General features: G+C 44.3%; 1 protein-coding gene across 2 annotated transcripts in view; it reads right to left on the bottom strand.

Moving 5' to 3' along the window:
- Nucleotides 1–19,947, bottom strand: part of Zmat4 (zinc finger matrin-type 4) — a 518,094-nt gene that overhangs the window by 370,961 nt on the left and 127,186 nt on the right. Inside the window, exon 1 of one of the 2 annotated variants that reach the window (XM_051169436.1) lies at nt 534–719. The exons of the other annotated variant lie outside the window; for it this stretch is intronic. The gene's annotated coding sequence lies outside the window, so the exon portion shown is untranslated. Of the gene's footprint in view, nt 1–533; nt 720–19,947 lie in introns of those variants that run through there. 2 annotated transcript variants of the gene reach the window in all.

Below are 19,947 nucleotides of genomic sequence, written 5' to 3'. Positions count from 1 at the left end.
TTAAGATGGAGTGCGCAAAAACAGCTCAGGAAAAGATGAGAAAAGTTTGAGGAAGGACTGGAGTTGAAGGTCACATTAGTTTGGGCAAGGCAGGTCAAGGTATAGCGGACAGGGCAGACCCGATGGCAGAAAATTCAACCAAACCAAGCTTGCTTCTGGAACCGGCTCGTGGGATGTGGTCACAGCATCACTCTGGCCCAGGAAGCGCCGATCCAGGGTCCAGGCTCAGTCACCAGGCAAACCTGAATCTACACTCTAACCCTGCAGGTCCTCTATCCCCAAACCAGACCCATTTCCGTGGCCCTGAGCACAGCTAATTAAGAGTAGTAAACAAGCCTAGCTCTTGACGGTGCAGAAGTTTTTCCAAATTGTAGGCTGGTTTTCCTCCCAACAAAAGATAGTGGGTCTCCACCTTTGTCACCTTTCCTCCCCCTTAAACTTTTCTCTCTGCAATCCTCCACCTGTGCTAACAGCAAGCCTGTGCGAAAACACCGCGGAAGCAGCCCCATCTCCCGGGACACAGATAAAGGTACCTTCTCCGAGAAGCAGAGGAGCTGTTGTCCAGAGGCTCGCTACCCGGACGAGCGCAGGAGGACGCTGCCGGGATGGAGCACGTTGAGGATGCTGCGTTCCTGTCTCTCTGCGACCAGACCTTTCAGCAGCTTGGACCAACTGTGCTAGCGATGCACTTAGCAATTATCTGCTGGCGCCGACGCCCCGCCTCCTGCTCTTGTGATTGGCTCTCCAGTCCCGGGCAGGACTGCATTGGTCTCGGCCGACCTCACTCATTGCTTTGGCTTCTACTATTATCTAAGCCATCAAAGGAAATAATTCCATGTTTCATTGACAACCTGTAAGGTTCTCCTCCCGCCAGGTGTCGGGGGCAGAACCGGGAGTCCAGCGAAGGGAAGGGAGAGAGCCAAAAAGGGTGGGGGGGGGGTGGGAGAGGAAGGGAGAGAAGAGGTGGGAGGGAGGGAGGGAGGGAGGGAGGGAGAGAGAGAGAGAGAGAGAGAGAGAGAGAGAGAGAGAGAGAGAGAGAGAGAGAGAGAGAGAGAGAATATGAAAATTGAGGGTTCTTGGCCCCAGCTTTTTAACTTCCACAAAACAAAGCTCATTGCAACAATGATCCAGTCCTATCTTCCTATTCCTTCTTTCTTCCTCTTGCTGGTAAATGCTCCTGAGGCTTGTGGGAATCATAACGTGGTTTCTGTTGGTATCAGAAGGCTCCAGCAAGCAGAACAAGATATAGGGCTGAAGATACACAATGATGCTTTTACACCTTGGAGGTCACCTGAAGGTCATTTCAAATTGTTGAGGGGGGCGTGCATACTATATGCTTTAACTGGCTGTTCTTGTGCCAAGTCCTTTCCCTAAAGGTCCACTAGCTGCCCCAACCGGAGCTCACACTTTTTCTTTGCACTGTATCCAGGAGTCTGGAAGGCACTCTGTATTTAAGCACCTGCCAGGAGCCTGGTTTGTTTGTTTGTTTGTTTGTTTGTTGTTTTGTCATTATTCTTACCTGTTTCCTTCCATTAATTGCACAGTTTCAAAAATGGTTAGTGGAAGCAAGCAAAAAATAAAAAATAAAATAAAAGAGTGGAGCCTCGACTTACATCTGGCGAACAGTTCAATTTCTCACTCAGAGAAACATACAGAGGGTTGTGCAGCTTCATCAGGTAGAAAGATGTGGTTTAGAATTTGTTATGAAAAAAAAATGATTAAAGAGGATCTTTGAAAGAAAGTTCTTAGAAACCCTAGTTCCAAATCAGAGATCAGCTCAGTGGCAGGGTGTGAACTTGCCAACCGTGGACAAGGCTCTATTATTTAATTAATTCAAAGGAAAAGAAAACTAACTTCAAGGTTCATCAGAGCAAGTCCCCCAGGCTTCTCACACTGGGATCCCACCTCCAACTCTACCCTGTCCCCACATGTTCTGGACTCTGATCAGCTACCATCCTGTTGTCTCCCACATCCTCAGCTGCAAGCAGTATGCCGTCCTCTCCACCTGATGGGGTAACATCCAGCTCACACATACATGCCTGCCTCCCTAAATATATGGAGATGCTATTGAGGAAGGCAAGGAAATGATTTAGTGCCCCTCCCTTCTTGTGCTAATGTGCGATGATGCACTTGGCAGTGTAGGCCTTCGCCTGCACACTGCACATATGCTTCTCTCTAAACAGTGCGCCTAGCAACCTCAGAATCCCCTTACCCACCCACCCCCCCCCCCATCCACATCAGGCAATAGAACAATATTATGGGGTTTCTCCACTCCCGGTAACAATCAAAACATAGACAGTTTCCACTCAAGTGTATTCCCAACAGATCTGAGTATGAAGAACAGAAGGGCCAAATCCAGCCTGAACTAGATTGGGTTCATGCGAAATAAGAGAACATTGTGTCCTCTGTTAGGGAGAATCCCCTATTCATCACCTTTATGTTTATGCGTGAGACTAAAATCACATGCACTAGGGGAAGGGTCGTGCACAATAGAGAAATGGCTGTGCAACCTATCTATGAATCTACATAGAAAACAAACTTCAGCTACATCGCTTAGCCACTAAACCCTCTTCTCTTCAACCCTATAAAAACAGACCTTAGGCTGCAGCTTAAAGCCCCTGAGAACGTTCACTCATTAGGCCTACTATCAATCTTAACAATGCATCCATCTTCAGTCTCTACCATTGCTTATCTCCAAACAAAATCATCTTGCTTCTTTTGCAAGTACGCATGACTTGTTATTTTTAATTCTTTCAATAAGAGGCCAAAGAACCTGGGAGCATCCAGCCGAGATCTTGGCCTCCAGTGAAGTCAGAATGAAGCTTGTGACCTTTCTACAGCTTCTGAGGTGATGCCAGGCCCCCAGTCCCTACAGCTTCCTCTCCATTCAGTATCGTCACTGGCAATAGAGACAAAGATTCAGTTCTATGCTGTCACACACAAAAGCCCAAGGGGTCCTCTTATTTTTTAAAAACCTTGACTCAGGTAAAAGCCAGATCCTTGGTTCCAACTCACACACAAAAAAGAAGGAGACATTCAGGGAAAAAGGAAGATGGAACTGAGAGAATGGGGGTGGGCTTCTCTGAGAGAGGGGAGAGAGAGAGAGAGAGAGAGAGAGAGAGAGAGAGAGAGAGAGAGAGAGAGAGAGAGTCACTTTATTGTATTTACAATAGTCCTATGTAGGATTTTTGGTGGGTCTTAATGTTTTTATCTTCAAAGGGTTGCTAAGGAACCTGATCTATTTTGCTTTCCTCTCCTGTGATAAAAATCATTGCCATAAGCAACTTGGAGAAGAAGGGTTTTAATTCATATTACTCGTGTACCCCACGATTGATGGACATCAAGGCAGGAGCTTAAGCAGAACAGTAACTGAAGCTGAGACAGTGGAGGTCTAGTGGATCATCTGCCTGACTCATGAGCAGCCTGCTGTTTGTACAGCACAGGACTACCTTCCGAGGGATGATACAGCACACAGTGGACTGGGCCCTCCTGCATCAATTAGCAACCAAGAAAATGCCTGTAGTTGTGCCAAACACAACTCCTATCTAGGCAATTCCCCCACTGAGTTTCCTTCCTTCAAATAATCCTGGTTTGACAGCTAAAGCTAACTAGGGCAGTCCATGCATTGTCAACTTGATACCAACATATCACTTTAAGCCATAACCTTTCAATCTTTTGTAGCACAAATCAGTTTTAAACATTTTTAAATGTTTAACAAATATTAACACTTTAAAATTCTGATGTCTCTTTTCTGTGGGTTCCTATAAGATTTTTTTAAGTTACAGATTTTCTTATTCCTAGAGGGAAGAACCAGGACATGATTTCAATAATACCAAAGAGGAACCCAAATGAACAGCATAAAAAGCTCTGTGTACAACATGTGGCACTCACTCAAGATCTTCTGGGCTCCAAAGGGGTTGGGTAACTCCACTTCTCTGGCTTTGCATCCTGTAGCATGCACAGTTTGTCTTGTAGGTGCAGGCTGTCCACTCCACATCAGCCACTATCCTTGGTAGGTGTCCCACGTTCCTGTTATCTCCCATATCTGGGACAATGCACTGCAGCTGAGGCTGTACTTCTGCCAGCTGGTCCCTGGCCTCTCTGATGAGGCTACACTCTCAGCACTTTGTGCCAAGCTTCTGTTTCTCACCATGATCCCTTCAACCCTGGGGTCTCCACAGCTCCCAAGGCTGCACCAATGGCTTCTGCTGGCAAGGCTCAGTTTATCTCTATGATGCTTTTAGTTTTGCAGATTTCATGTCACCAATAACAGGACTACATGGGAGGCTCTTTTACACTACAAAGTTTGGCTGCCAGCTTGAGAGTAGCTTTGGTTGCCTTGGACCGCAGCTTCTATGTGCTGACCCTGGGGAAACGCTTCCCAGAAGATCTCACTTTGATGACTCTGGTCTCTTGTTAATCATAGCTGACTCTTCAAACTCAACCACAGATTCTCAATTTAAAACATCACACAGACAGACATAATAGTCTCAGCTTCTCTCTGAAGCATCATAAGCCAGGTTTCAACTATTTGCACATCTCTCAGCATTCTTATCGTTCAAACACTCACAGAACAACCCATTAAGCTCTGAGCACTCAAAGGCTTTTCCAGCCCAAAGTTTGAAACACTTCACAGCACGGTCAGGTCAGGCACAACAACACCCCACTTCTGATTTCAATTTCTGTCCTGGGTCACTTTATACCGTTGTAATAAACAGCAAAACTGGAAGCAACTTGTGGAGGGGAGGGGTTTATTTCAGCTCATAGGTTACAATCCATCATTGAGGGTGGTGGACTGCAGTGTGAAACCCAACCATGGAACTACTTATTGGTTCACTTGTATCTGGCTCATGCTCAACCTGAGTTTTTAAACAACCCAGGGCGAGCTTGCTCAGGGGTCCACTGCACCCTCCTACATCAATTAGCAACCAAGAAAATGCCCCGTACACACGCCCCACAGGTCAATTTGATGGCATCAGTCCCACAGTTGAAGCTAAATAAGATCAGCAGATGGTTCCCAGGGTGGGTAGGGGGCACCAAGAAGGTTACATTTGATAAGGTAGAAGTCTGGGTCACAGGGATGCAACATGCTGGGATGGCCTTGCTCTAAACCAAGTTAATACTCTTGCTTGAGATTTCCAAATAATGTCTGGGGGGGTGGAATGAGGTCATATATCAAGATCATGTGCGTTTAGACCTTGATCCTGATTCGGCGCTATTTTAACATAAAATATCCATATATCAAAGGAATTCTAGTCTGCCACTCTTTGCATATGATTGTACTGGAACCCTTGCTTCTCAGCTGGAGGGATACCCCAGCCAGACTCAGGGATGAGGACCTCCTTCCTGGTCTCATAATTTTATCCAACTTTCAATCATGCTTCAAGTATCTTCCTTCTCCCACAAGCCCTTGAGGAGATGAAAGGATGTGGGAGGTGTGGGGTTTTTTTTTTTTCATGGCATCATTTCAGACATGTCGGTCATTTCCATGGTGACTCTCCCAAAATGGCGCGGCTAGCAGGAGAGACGCTAAGTATTAGGAATCAAAATTCAGAACAAAGGGCATAGCAAAATACTTGTTTCCATCTTAGTTATTGGGCCAGGTGAGATCCATACAAAGGAACACTGATAAAATGGAGCTCTGCTCCACCTCTAAAATTGACACTGGTCCAGAAAATCTGGCATGTTTGGTTTTAGTGTAAAACCATAAATATGTCTTCTGGGAGGAGCTTCTTATCTCCATATTACCCTTTCCTCCACTAGGGAGTGTTTGTCTCTGTGTGTGTGTCTGTGTGTGTGTGTGTGTGTGTGTGTATGTGAGAGAGAGAGAGAGAGAGAGAGAGAGAGAGAGAGAGAGAGAGAGAGAGAGAGAGAAAGTGATATTTTGATAATTTTCATGAGTGATGGAGATAGGATCTCTCAACCTAGTATGCACAAAATCCTGGATTTGATCCCCAGTACCACTTGAAACTGGGTGTTTAGCTCACACCAGTAATCCCAGAATTCCAGAGGCAGAAGCAGGAAGAGCAGAAGTTCAAGGTCATAGCCCAGCCAGATGTCTCAGTGAGTAACAGCACCAGTCCCCAAGCCTCATAATCTGAGTTTGAATTTTGAGACCCATGTGATAAAAACCAACTCCCACAAATTGTCCTCTGACCTCTATGAGTGTGCCATGCCATGTATGTCACACACACACACACACACACACACACACACACACACACACACTCCCAAATGTAATTTTTAAAAGGAAATGAGTGTATATTCATTCAAGAAAGTCAAGGTCGCCCTTGGCCACATGGCTAGTTGAAGGTCATGGTGGGCTACATGAGATCCTATAGAAAGGAAAAAGGAGGAAGGAAGGAAGGAAGGAAGGAAGAAAGAAAGGAAGGAAAGAAGGAAGGAAGGAGAAGAAAGAAGAAAGAAGAAAGAAAGAAAGAAAGAAAGAAAGAAAGAAAAGGAGGGAAGTAGATGTAGTGACACAAATTTGAAACCCTAGTTCTTAGGTAGTAGAGAGAGGATCACAAGTTCAAGAGCTGCCTGATCTACATGAAATCCTTTACCAAAAAACAAAAATTAATAATAACAATTTAAAAAGCAGAATTCTCTTGAGCACTCATGAAAAGTTCAATTGTCCCCAAAGGAAAGACAAAACATTGAAAATGACTTTCTAAAATGTATTATCTAAAATACCACGCACACACGCACATGCTCACGCAGAGAGAGAGAGAGAGAGAGAGAGAGAGAGAGAGAGAGAGAGAGAGAGAGAGAGAGAATATGGGCTGCAAACAGTTGTTTATGTCAGACCTTTAAAACCATTGGCCACAAAACAGTCTTTGAGAGAAGGATGATCCCTTTGTGTCCCATAGATCAAGTGCTTAATTCTGGGAGCTGGAGAATGCATATTAGACATGCAGATCCCACTGGTATTTGCATCGTATTAAATATAGGATTCAAACAGCTTAAACTTGCCCAGTGTGGAACGCACTGCATCCCATTTTGCAGGCAGCACTGACAACTCAGCTCACTTTGATTTAACAGGTTTCAGGGCATGAGTGGCCTGAAAGGCTTTGGTATGGGAGCTTTCTACTGCATTTGAATTGAGTAATTAAGGAAGGAATATGGGTCCCTTTATTACAAGACAAATGAGAACGCAGCCAGCAGAAACACGGCCTTTCTGTGGGTAACCATGTGCTGCAGGAAATCCCCCCCCCCCGACCTACAGGAGAACGCGGGAGGCGTTCCATTCACCCTTCTGTTTATACCATTTTCTCAGTTATCATTTATTTATGCCAAATACTGTTCCTAAAAGGGAGGAGAGGAGAATAAATCTGGGCAATGCCAAGAAAGAAGGAAATGTGTGAAAACACGAGCAAAAAGACTTCCAGCACCGGGTCTTTGCTAATTGACGCGAGGCATGCAATACTGCTTCAGTGGCTGTGTGCTAGCCCAGCCAGGGATTTCTTTCCCTCCCTTTTCTTTAGTATCTTGTTTAGTACCGCATGAGGGAAACGTTTTTGTTTTGGTTTTGCTCTCCTCTCCAACACCTCTCCAAGCACCTCTTCCTGAGTAGAGAAACACACAGCTTCCTTTGCTGGCTAATGGCAATCAAAATCTCCCCTTCTCCTCTTCCCCGCCCCGCCCCCAAAATCAAACCTGTGGAGCTAGTGCCTTTTCTGCAAAGTTCAGGGAGAGACTGTGGTTGCAAGGAGGGTGCAGAGCACACCGGCACCAGTCTTAATGATTTCATGAATTATTAATGAGTCTTCAGAAAGTCCCTGTTAAGCAGATCTTCTTGAAATTTCAAGAAAAGAGTCTTATTATTTAAAGCAATGACACATGCAAGCGGGGTAGTTCCGTGCATTCAAATCATGATTATATTTATTTGTGAGCCCGTGTTGTTAAAGGGAGACAGACAGACAGACAGACAGACAGACAGACAGACAGAGATTTGAAAGGCTAAATTGCCCATCTAAATTCTGTTTTGCTTTAGTTAACTTTTTGTAAGAGATATTCAGCTGAATACTATTGTAAAATATCGTCCAGCAATGTACCAGTGGACAGGAAGTGAAGAATGGCGTGATGAAGGTTGGCACGGCTTCCATAAGGCTGGCAGAACACACAGAATGAAGTGCCCTCTGAGATGAAGGCACATAGTTATTGGAACTCCTGTCTGCCAGCAGCCAGGCCTAAGGGAAATGCTTCCTTGGAAGAATGTGTGGAGTACCTTATCAACACTGTCCACACACCATCTTCTTATTCCTAAGATGGGGCATCCTACTGTTGCTAGGGCTCCTAGCAGATGAGAGCCACTCCTCCTGAAGAGGGCTTGCACGTGCATCCTACCACTGCATCTTAAACCCAGTCTCAGCAGCAGCAATATATCAGCCCAGACCAATTTAAAAAAAAAAAACAAGACCCATCATTAGCTGACTGTACTATCCCAGGCAGATCAGCTCCTGGAGTGGGACCTGAAGATGTCAAGAGGGGCAAAAAGACAATCCCAGCCCAAAAGCTGTACCTCGAGACACTTCCTGTTGTCTAAAGAAGGAGGAAAACTGCTCTATCAGTGATCCATCCTGGAGGAGAGGACCTGAGGCTATGAAGATGTCATCTACAAGATATGTCATAGCCAGTATTTCTTTAAATATGTTTATCTTATCACCTAAGACATGTGAGTTTTATATTCTGTTCCAAAATATGCCCATGCTTGTCTTAGTAGTATATAATTTAAGGAAAGACTTGCCCCAAATACTGACATTCCAAGAAGATGACCCATATTTGTGGAATCTGAGGTTTGAGAATCTTTCTCGTTTGTACAGACAACTGACCATCCTGTCAACCTTCCTTTATTCCATAATTTTCTGTGCTACCTCTGTCACATCCCTCCGGAACACAATTACTATCTGACCTGACTCCCCAGCTTCCCAGTTCCTACCCCAGCTTGGCTTCTTCCAGTAAAATTGCCACCATCCTTTCAGGCTCAGACCAAATCTCTCTTACCACACCTTTGCACCAGACCATCCTAATTTCCCTTGTAGAGTTTAAACTAAAACCGATCACATTAGGTATGGCTCACACCACGACCACCCAGCCTTCCCCACTCCCCACAGCTCTTAGTGCTATGCTAAAAACACAAATAAATTCCCCCCAAAAGAAAGGCCATGACAACATGGACAGGCCTACTTCGTTTATAGTAGAGAGCACTTGGCTTTACCTACTTTAGCTCAAGGAAAAACACATCCAATCATCCTGGCCTGTTGAAGATGCTCAGGAAGGAATAACCTGCCTGTCTCTACATCGTTGGTCATCTTCACACCAACCTTTTAAGACGGGGGAAGAGAGCTGAAGAAGTTCTAGGGGTTTTTTCCCCTTTATCATGTGTGTACGTGTATGACGCAAGAGTGCTTTTGAGCCGTGGTATGTATGTGAAGTCAGAGGACAACTTTGTGGAGTAGGCTCCTGCCTTCTACCTTCATGTGAGTTCCAGGGATTGGCCAGCCCCTTGAAGAGGAAGATAAAGTAATAAGAGGCCACTTGGATGTCCCATGGAATGGTCATGGTTAAGAATACGAGTTGGTGCACGGAAAAGAGAAGCCAGAGTGCTGGAAGAACCTTCTGCACTTTCTATGTATTCGAGACTCCATAAACGTGTTTTCACACTGATGATGAACTGTGCATGCTCCCTTCCTCCTCGTTCCCTCTTCTTCTGCACTTTCTCCTTCTTCCCTTCCATTTTATAAGAAGCAGTTGATAGCATAGTTGGGTACTGAAGTTATTAAGGAAATTAAATCAAGCTTAAGTACCTTCTCTTGGACAGCATCTGTCCAGTATCCAGAGAGGTCAGATCTAGAATAATAATAATTTTGGGCGTCTGTGCAACAGCTTCCCCCTTTGTGGGAGAAGAGACCTCAATAATCTCTTCCTTTTTCTTTAGTAAGCACAGTAGAGTTTTTTGTTTGTTTGTTTGTTTGTTTGAACTGACATTGTGATTTGTCACATGTGCTCTCCTTCTCTGGTCCTCTCTCATCCTCTACTTATTTCAAAGGCTAAAAAATTTAAAAAAAAAAAAAAAAAGAATACAGGCATTCATTTAAGTAGACTTGAGCTTGTGATGGCAACTGTTAAATGTCAACTTGGAGAGATCTAGGATTACCAGAGGGATGGCTCTCTAGACACACCTGTAAGAGATTATCTAGATTAAGGTTAAGCCCTGAGAACATCTGGGAGGGATTAGCTTGATTAAATTAATTGATGTAAGAGGACTTACTTGAATTGTGAGTGGGACCATTCTCTGGGCAGGAGATCCTCAGTTGTATGAAAGGGGGCATGGAAATTGGGTACCTGGCATGCAAGCTGGTCTCCCTCTCTGCTTCGTGGTAGTGGATGCGAGATGAGGCGATGCTTAGGTTCCACCTCCCTTGACTTTTCTCCCCACCATGGAGGACTGTACCCTCAAATAGTTAGCCAGAATAAGCTACATTCCTCTCATCAGGGCGCTTATCACACCAACAGGAGTGAAAACAGAGCCAAACATAAGAACCATGAACTATGCTTATTTAAATCTTGCATGGTTGTCCCCTCCAAGCTTAGCTCTGCTTGAGTACGGTTCCTCAGCTCTTAGCCACTTCTCTGGGCTCACCCTCAGAAGACAAATGTGGGGCCATGTGCCTTCCAGTACTCCAGTTTTTCTTCATTTTCCTTGGTAGAGTCAGAACTCTGAGTTCTCCTTGATGCATGGCAGCCAAGGGATCTGACCTCCCCAGAGGGAGCCAATAGCCGCTCTCCCACCACCAGTGAGATTGTCTGCTCCTCAGTGAGGAGCATCTGCTAGAAACCTTGTTTGTCAATGAATAACATTTTCATTTGATGGTGCATTAAGTTCATAAGGGGAAAAAGGAGTTTATTATAAACCAGGTTATTTCATAGGTGTGAAGAGCAAGGCTACCAGCTCCCACAGAGAGTAAAGTAAAAGGAATATTATTCCCTTGTGGCTATGAAGAGGCTCCTATGGGAATCCTGGAAAACATGCCTTTATTAAGCTAGATGGGTAAAAAGAGTGACCTCCTGAAGGCCTGGCTTCTACACCTCTTTCCCCTAAATCTTGTTGTTTATTTCTCCTGGATCACCTTCCTTTCCTTATAATCCATCTCACCCCTCTTCTATTCTTTATGGGTCCCACTGCCCTACTCAATTTTTAATATCAGACTTTCATAATCAATGCTCCTGAAAGTCTCTTCTTTTGCTTACAAGTCAGCCTATGCTAATTAGGAAGCCACTGACAGGAAACAAGGAAATAAAATTCCACTTCTTTATATGTGGGGGGGGGGGGCAGGGAGTAATCTGGATTTTTAAAGATTTGATGCCTAAAGGTGTTTATGAGGGCAGAGTGACATAACGGCATAGCATAATGGTTTTATTGAGCATTTTATTGATTTTTCTCAGGAGTTGGGTTGGGATATTATTCTCAGGTAACCTCAGCAAATGACTCCACAGCACTGAATTCATTAGCATCAGGCCTGTTTGTAATCATGCAGTATGGATGTCTGAGGGAGCTGAGGGATCAAGCAGTGGGGCAGGTGAGGAAAGAAAGAACGAAGCTGCCAACATTTCACCTCAGAGTTTCTTTTTTTTTTTTTTTTTTTAATTCATTTTACATCCCAGTCCTTGCACCCTCCCTCCTCTTCTCTAGGTCCCATCCTCCCTCTCTCTTCCCCCTATCTCCTGCCCCCCTGTTACCCTACTCCTCAGGAAAGGGTAGCCCCTTACCCTACCCCAGCCCACCCCAGTTCATCGAGTTGCATCAGGACTGAGTTCATCCTCTTCCCCTGTGGCCTGTTGAGGCAGCCCTGCCAGGCGGAAGTGATGGAAAAGCAGGCAGCAGAGTCTATGTCAGAGACAGCCCTTGCTCCTTTTTTTAGGGGACCCACAGGAAGCCCAAGGCACTCAACTGCTACATCTGTGTTTGGGGCCTAGGTTCAGTCCATGAATGGTCCTTGGTTGGTGCTTCAGTCTCCGCAAGCCCCATGCCCCCCCCCCCCCCCCCCCCCCCCACCCCCTGGCCCTGGTTGGTTGGCTCTGTTGGTTTTCTTGCATGTGGAGCTCCCGCCACCTCCAGGTCTTTCTATCCTCCCTCCTGCCCCCCACCCCACCACCACCACTTTCCCACAAGACTTCCTATGTCCTTTCCAATGTTTGGCTGTGAGACTCGGCGTCTCAGAGGCTACTCGGTGGCACCTCTCAGAGGACAGCTAAGCTAGCATCTGTCTGCAAGGATAGCAGAGTACTGTTAGTAGTGTCAGGGGTTGCTCTCTCCCATGCAGGGGAAAAGATAGAGCAGAGATTGAGGGTAGGTCCAACTAATGCCTGGCCCAACCTGAGACTCAGCTCAAAGCTTCTTAAGGGTTAGACTTACAAATCTTCTGAGTGATGGCGCCCACTGAGAATGTAGCCTTCTAGCTGTTAAAGTACTGCTAAGGCGGTCTTAGGCCTTCCGAAGAAATCTTTGAAATGATACAAGCTTCCTAAGGTAGTTGTCATATCCCGTGAGCTGGGGAAGGACCATCTGCCAAGGAGCTATAGCAAGGCTCTGCTGCCCAGGAGGGCGACCTTTATGCCTCGGATCTCCAGCTTTCTCCAATCTCCGTGTTTCTGGACATCTATGATGTAGAGCCTCTGCTCCCCCCTCGGCTCCGAAAAGAGGAGCTTTTGTGTAAAGAAACGTGGTCTTCCTGCCCCTTGAGGAGCACAGCCACGTGTTTCCAAGCCACACAGGGATGTTTAGTAAAGCATGCTATCAGTTGCACAGGAGTCCCAGCCTGGATTCTCCATCACGACTAGCTGGCTAAATTATTTCCCGGAGTTATAACGCCACATCATAGCTTCCTGGAAACTAGGCTTAGAAAAAGCCGCTGGATTCTCACCTTGACATTGAAGGATCTCACACAGGGTGGCTCATAACCAAAATTTTACCAGAGGCAAAATTCTAAAATGTAAGAATATCAACAGAAAGGCTCCCTGTTCCAGTGCTAACAAAGATGAAATTTAGGACCTGGCGGAAGTTCAGGGCGCAGACCGTGCAGTACTAGGGCTCCATATTTGTTGAAGGAAAGAAGAATCACAGACAGATGGATGGACAGATGGGTGGATTATATTATGTGTTTAAGCCTCTGGCCTGTTTAATATAAACTTTTCTTTCTTTCCAGGATGGCATCTTTAGAAGAAGGATTTTCTTCCTTAACTTTACAAAGATTAGGGATTTATACCTAACACCCCCTTCCCCTCCCGTGGTATAAGCACACACACGTGTGTAGATGCTCCAGAGCATACACGTGGAGTCCAGAGAAAGCCACCAGAGGTCACTCTCTGCTTCATTCCTTTGACTCAGGGCCTCTCACTGAGCTGGAACCTAGGCTGGAGTCACTCAAATCCTGGCAATCCTTTATCACCTTCCCAAAGCATTAGGGTTGCCTCCTGTGTATGACCATGCCCAGCTTTTTACACGGGCTCTGGGGATTTGAACTCAGGTTCCCACTGAGCCATAGTTTCAATTCATATATGCAACCATAAACAAAGATACCATCAATTTCTCTGATTTATTTCCTTAAACATTCTCAAATATTCAGAGATTCCCTAAGTATATGGAGTCTGCCCCTAACCCCCAGTGATGTGTGTATGCTAATTATTTGATGTCAGTTGCTCTGGGTGTCCTTTCCATCTCACTGCTACCCCTTTCAACCACCGAGGGCACTAGTGTGTATAGGGGAACCATTAAATAGTTGTGGTTTGAGGGGAATTCTGCCAAAAGGCAATGTACAAACATTACTCAGATGGAACAGCCACCTACCAGGTAAGTGACACAGGGGACATGTGTGTCCTCAGTTCTTGAGATGGGAAGTCCTAGATGGATATCTGCCCAGTCGGTTCTGTGGGGATCTCTGGAGTTATTCTCGCTGTGACCTCACATGGTGGGCAGCAAACTCTTCCAGAAGGGACTCTCACCCTTTAGAATCTGGGTGATTCTTATCATTATGACCCTACCTAACCTTTAATCACTTCAGCGCTATTACCAGAGGTATTCACATGGCAGGTTACAGTTGGAGTCTTGGTGTTATTTGAATACTGTGAGGTTAATTCTCCCTACAAATTCTCCCTACAGATGAAGACACAGAATGGCTGGGATGGCATCCCAACACCTCATTCCTTCCACCCTAACTGTCCCGAGCTTCCTCAAAGTGCCTTCCTTTCTTTTTCTTCCATGCTGCCTCTCCCTCTGCTTCATGCTGTTGCCTTAAGTTGACTGATTTTTCTATCTTACACTATTAGCATAAAGCATAAAAAAACAACCCCTCAATCGTCTGCACTCCACAGTAAATGATGTGCGGCAGTGCTTGTTCCACCCCCCCCCCCCCCCCCCCCCCGCCGCCGCCTCTGCCTGTGAGCTGCCTGCCTTCCACGGCCTCCTCTGCATCTTGGATTCTTGAAGTAATCACCAGCCTTCCATCTCTGTGTGTTTCTCAACTAGTCTTCTCCTGATTCCTCAAGTGTCCTGTCACAAGCCTACCTACCACATGTCCTCTAGCCACATAAGCAGCTGCCTGGTGAGTGCCTATTCCGCTGGAAAAATAACCCTGGTAGAAGAAGGGGCTCAGTAGACATGTATAGAAAGGACATCCATACTGTCACTTAGACATAAATACCACATTTGTAGCAGGATGGAAGAAAGATATGACCAATGGACAATGCCCTAGCTGACTGGAATTAAAAGCTTATGCCAGGTTGGAGAGATAGCTCAGTGGTTAAGAGCACTGTGTGTTCTTCCAAAGGACCCGGGTTCAATTCCCAGCACCCACATGGCAGCTCACATCTGTCTGTAACTCAAGTCCCAGTGGATCTGACATCTTCACACCAATGCACATAAAAATTGAATAAAGTTAAAACAAACACACACACACACACACACACACACACACACACACACACAAGCTTATGCCACTGAGCCTCACTGGGGTTCTTTCCTTTTAAATTAGCAAAGAGCTGGAACAGGAGACAGTGTGCTGGTGTTGATCTGTAGCTTTGTTCCTTTGAATTCAGAGCAAACACATAACTTCTTCGAATCACAATACTCATGACTGTAAATCATCCAGCAGTGTCTGCAGTGAGGATTTTGGTGTCTTTAAAAGCCCAGTTATGCTATGTGAATATGTTTTTGTTTTAATCCCAGGTGTGGGATATGGGACAACTTCAGATTGCCCACAGCTGCTAACTATAATTTGCCTCATGCTCTAGAAGGGGCATGATTTTTGCCAGATGCAGATAATTTACATTTGGAATTCTGGAATCTCTTGAAAAGGTATAAACATGAGAGTCCCAAGAAGACCTGTGGCAGCTGCTGCTCCCCCTGTTGCTGCCCTTGCTGTTGCTGGTCCCTGTTGCTGCTGGTGGTGCCTGATGCTGCTGCTGCTGGTGGTGGTTCCTGCTGTTGCTTTTGCTTTTACTAGAATGCTGGATTACTATATTGCTAGATTACTGGATTGGTGGTATTCTGACCATGAAGATTGGATTTGCCACAAAGAACTTGATGCCCCTAATCAGCAAGAAGTAATCTAAAGAGATCAATTCCCCCTTTCTTCTCTAACCTTCTTTCTTTCCTACATAATGTTGGAGGGTTGGAAGAGACTGGGATGGAAAACGTTGGTAGACATAGGAACTCAAATAAAGTAGCCAAAAAGCCCAGCTACAGGTGTCCAAGATAGATATAGTCAGGAGGATCACCACATGAGCTTAGGCAGCTGATCTCATTATATATGACTGGACGTGCAGCAGCAAGACAATGCCATTGACACTACCAGGCATGTGAGTATTGGATCGGCATCAATAGCTATGAAACATGAACATGATTTCTATTGGTTTCTTTTCTTATTGATGTGACCAACTACATAATAAGAAGCAATGTAAGGTTTTGTTTGGCCTCAGATTTTTGAGTCAAAAAAGGAAAGCATGGCAAGGAGAACATGGAGCAGCTGATGTAAAGGGGAGTAGCTGGGTATATTACATCCAGTCAGAAAGCAGAGAGATGGATGTTGATGCTCAACAGCCTTTTCCTTTGCTCCCCTTTTCACCAGCCTAAGAGCTAGTGTACTCATGAGCTTCCTTCCTTCATCAAACCTCTCTTGAAATGCCCTTAGAAACCTACCCAACGGAATTCTCCTCAACAATCCTAAATCAAGTTGAGTGGATAGTGAAGATGATGGTTATATCATCTTTTTTGTTTGTTTGTTTTTGTTTTTTTAAGACAGGGTTTCTCTGTGTCACTTTGGCTGTCCTAGATTCATTTTGTAGGCCTTGAACTCACAGGGATCCACTCGCCTCTGCCTCCTGAGTACTGGGATTAAAAGCGTGCACCACCATGCCTGGCCTACATCATCTTATAGAATCCATTAGGCAATCCTTCTTTGAAGATGACTTCTTAAGAATACACTAATAAGAGTAATAGTTTAGTAATAATAAAACAATGCAAATAAATCAATTACACATATTACAAAAACATTAGAAATAAATAATATTACCTAACATAAACTGAAACAACATTTCATTGAATTAAAATCAGAAGTAATAAACTGGAAAACTAAAAACAGAATGATTAATTCACAAAGTAAATGATTCTTTGTCAAATGCAAACATTAAAATTAATAAATTAGAAGTTCAATCAAGTAGAAAAGAGGCGTGCAATTATTGAAAGTAAGAAACTAGAAAAGAAATATCCTCGAACACAAAACCAGATACACTGAGCCTGATTTTAAAAAAAAAGAGGAATTTTTAGAGGAATTTTACTCCAGCAACAAGACTGTTCTGACGTACAAAGTTGGTATTATCCAGCTGGGATACAGCCATGCCCTTGGTACATACCTTTAGTCCCAAACAATGATGTCTAATTGAGGGACAGACAAAGTGTCGAATCAGAGAAGGATTTGACACAATTGGATATGTTCAACTCTCACAAGAGCAGCATAGGAAAGAGAGGAGATTTAGGAGAGCACAGAGAGAGGCGGTGGAGTTGAGGTGATGTCAGTTCGTCAACTGGGACAGTCAGTTGGGAGCTGAGTGAGTTGGAAGTCAGCACAGTGAGTGGAGTGCAGTAGAGTTGAGGTCATGCATTTCAGTACAGGTCAGCATAGGCCGTTGAAGCCAGAGAATAAGAAGGAGCCAGAAAATTGGAACAAATTGCCAGAGTTAGTTTGAGGCCAAACAAAGGAATTCAATCAGAAGCCAAGAAAAGCCAGACTGAATCAGTTAGCAGTTAGCTTGGAGAAGAGTTTGAGGCAGAACAGCTGAGTTGAACCAGCTAGCCAGAATTCTCAAAGAGCTAGAAAGGGTGAGATTGACTATTCACATGCAAACACCCAAGATACAATTACATCAGGTGAATAAAAGTTACTTGTATAAGCCTTGACCTTATTGACATAGGAAAAGACTTTCTGAACAGAACACAGCACAGGCACTAAGACCAACAGGGACCTCATGTAACTAAAAACTTTCTGCACAGCAAAGGACACCAACATTTGGACAAAGCAGCAGCCTACAGAATGGGGAAAGATTTTTACCAGCCACACATATGACAGAGGTCCAAAATATATAATGACTTCAAGAAATTAGATATCAAGAAAACAAATAATCCAATTAAAGAATGGAATACAGACCTACAAGAGAATTCTCAAAAAAAAGGAAATTCAAATAGCTGAGAGCCCCTTAATGTTCAACATCCTTAGTCCTTAAGGAAAAGCAAATCAAAACTACCTAGAGATCTCATATTATACCAATAAGATCAGCTAAGATCAATAAAATAAATGACAGCTCATGCTGGTGAGGATGTGGAGCAAGGGGGACACTCAGCCATTGCTGATAGGAGTGCAAACTGGTCCAGCCACTGTGGAAATCGGTGTGGTAGTCCCTCAGGATGCTGAGAATGGATCTCCCTCAAGATTCAGCTTTATCATACTTGGACATATACTCAAAGGATGATTCATCCCACCACAGAGACACTTATTCAGTCATGTTTATAGCTGCTCTATTCATAATAGCCAAAAATTGGAAGCAACTAAGAGACTCCTCAACAGAGGGCTGGATAAAGAAAAGGTAGTGCATTTATACAATAGAATATTACTCAGCTGTTTAAAAAGTGAAATCATGAAAGGTGTAGGTAAATGGATGGAACTAGACAAAAATCATCCTAAGTGAGGTAACCTAGACCAATGAAGACAGTGATATATATATATATTTGCTTATATGTGGGTATTAGCTATTTAATTAATGATAGCAAAACTACACTCTGCAGAGCCCCAGAGGTTAGGTATAGAGTAAGGGACTAGGGTCAGGATGGGGGACAGAGAGATATGCCTAGGAAAGGAAAGTAGAGCAGATAGTTGTTAGTGGATAGGGAGGACTAAAATGGGAAGATCAAAAGGTGGGGAGAGGAGGACAAGAATGGATCTCCCTCAAGATTCGGCTTTATCATACTTGGACATATACTCAAAGGATGATTCATCCCACCACAGAGACACTTGTTCAGTGGATAAAATTAAGGGCTATTTGACACCTAATATAGTAGACGCTTCCTAAAATATACATACATATGAAGGTGATCTAACTGAAATTGACAAATAATCAGGAAGACAGAGCCCCAAGTGGACATCTCTTGTCAACAAATAAAGCTTCTGGTGCCAGGATTGGGTAACAGCTAATGGAATTGTTAGCCAAAGGGGTCTCATGAGAACTCCCAAAGAAACCAAGCTGTTGCCAAGACAATTGGTTGCTCTCCACAAACTGACAGCAAGGCCCTTGCTGGCTGACGACAACACCTACCCAACCCACTGAACACAGAGAAGTTGACCTGGTGTCTACACAAAGTCTTCACCCACTAAGTGCCAGTATCTTTGGTAGAGGAAAGTACTCTGCTTGCTACCAAAAGAGAAGTGTAAACACCAACCCAGCCACAAACCCTTTGATCTACACCGGTGCCCTGCTTGCAGTATATGCCAGTGCAATGGTGGCACAACGAAGGTCAGAGTTTTGACCTTCTGATTTGACTTAAAGCCCACTCCACAAGATGGCATCGATACCAGACACTGTTTAGATGACCAAAAACCTGACACTAGATGGCCTATGGACCAAATACCACTGTTCTAAAGGAAAAAGAAGCAGCAATAAAATGACTCTTAGTGACACTCTGCTGTATTCATAGATCAGTGTCTTGCTCAGCCATCATCAGAGGAGCTTCCTCCCCCAGCAGATGGGAAGAAGTGCCCACAGGCAGACACTGTGCAGCAAGTAAGCTACCTCAGCCCTAAACAGGATGTCTCCATCAAATCCCTCCCCCTCAGGGCTCAGGGAACTCCACGGAAGAGGAATCCAAGGAAGGGTAAGAGACAGAGGGAATGGAAGACTCCAAGGATACAACAGCAGGGTCAGGAATCTCCTTCCTTCCTTCCTTCCTTCCTTCCTTCCTTCTTTTCTTCTTTATTTTTAATTTCATATAGTTTATATTTTTCTTCTTTTTTAAACCTACATGTAGTTTAAGTATATATTATATTTTCCAGTTTAGTGTTTTTCTGGGATTCCTGGATGTGTGAATGAGTGAGTATCTGTAACTTTTTCTTGTGCCTTTTCTAGGACTTTTTGGTCTTTTGTTTCCTTTGTCTTACTCCAATGTATTGGTTTTTGTTATATCATATCCTATCCTATCATTACTTAGAAGCCTGTTTGTTTTATAATGAGACAGAAGAGCCGTGTATCTGGAAGGGAGGGGTGGAGTAGCGGAGTAGAGGGAAAGGGAACTATAATAAAGCTATATATTATGTGAGGAAAAATCTATTTTAAATAAAAGGGAAAATTTTAAGTGTAATAAGGGAAATATTAAACAGACACAAAGCATGTGAAGAGGTTTCAAAT

The sequence above is a fragment of the Acomys russatus genome, chromosome 27 (genome assembly GCF_903995435.1).
Source record: "Acomys russatus chromosome 27, mAcoRus1.1, whole genome shotgun sequence".
Lineage (NCBI taxonomy): Eukaryota > Metazoa > Chordata > Mammalia > Rodentia > Muridae > Acomys > Acomys russatus.
Note: the sequence above shows the minus strand (reverse complement) of the source record. Positions and strands in the feature narration are given on the sequence as shown.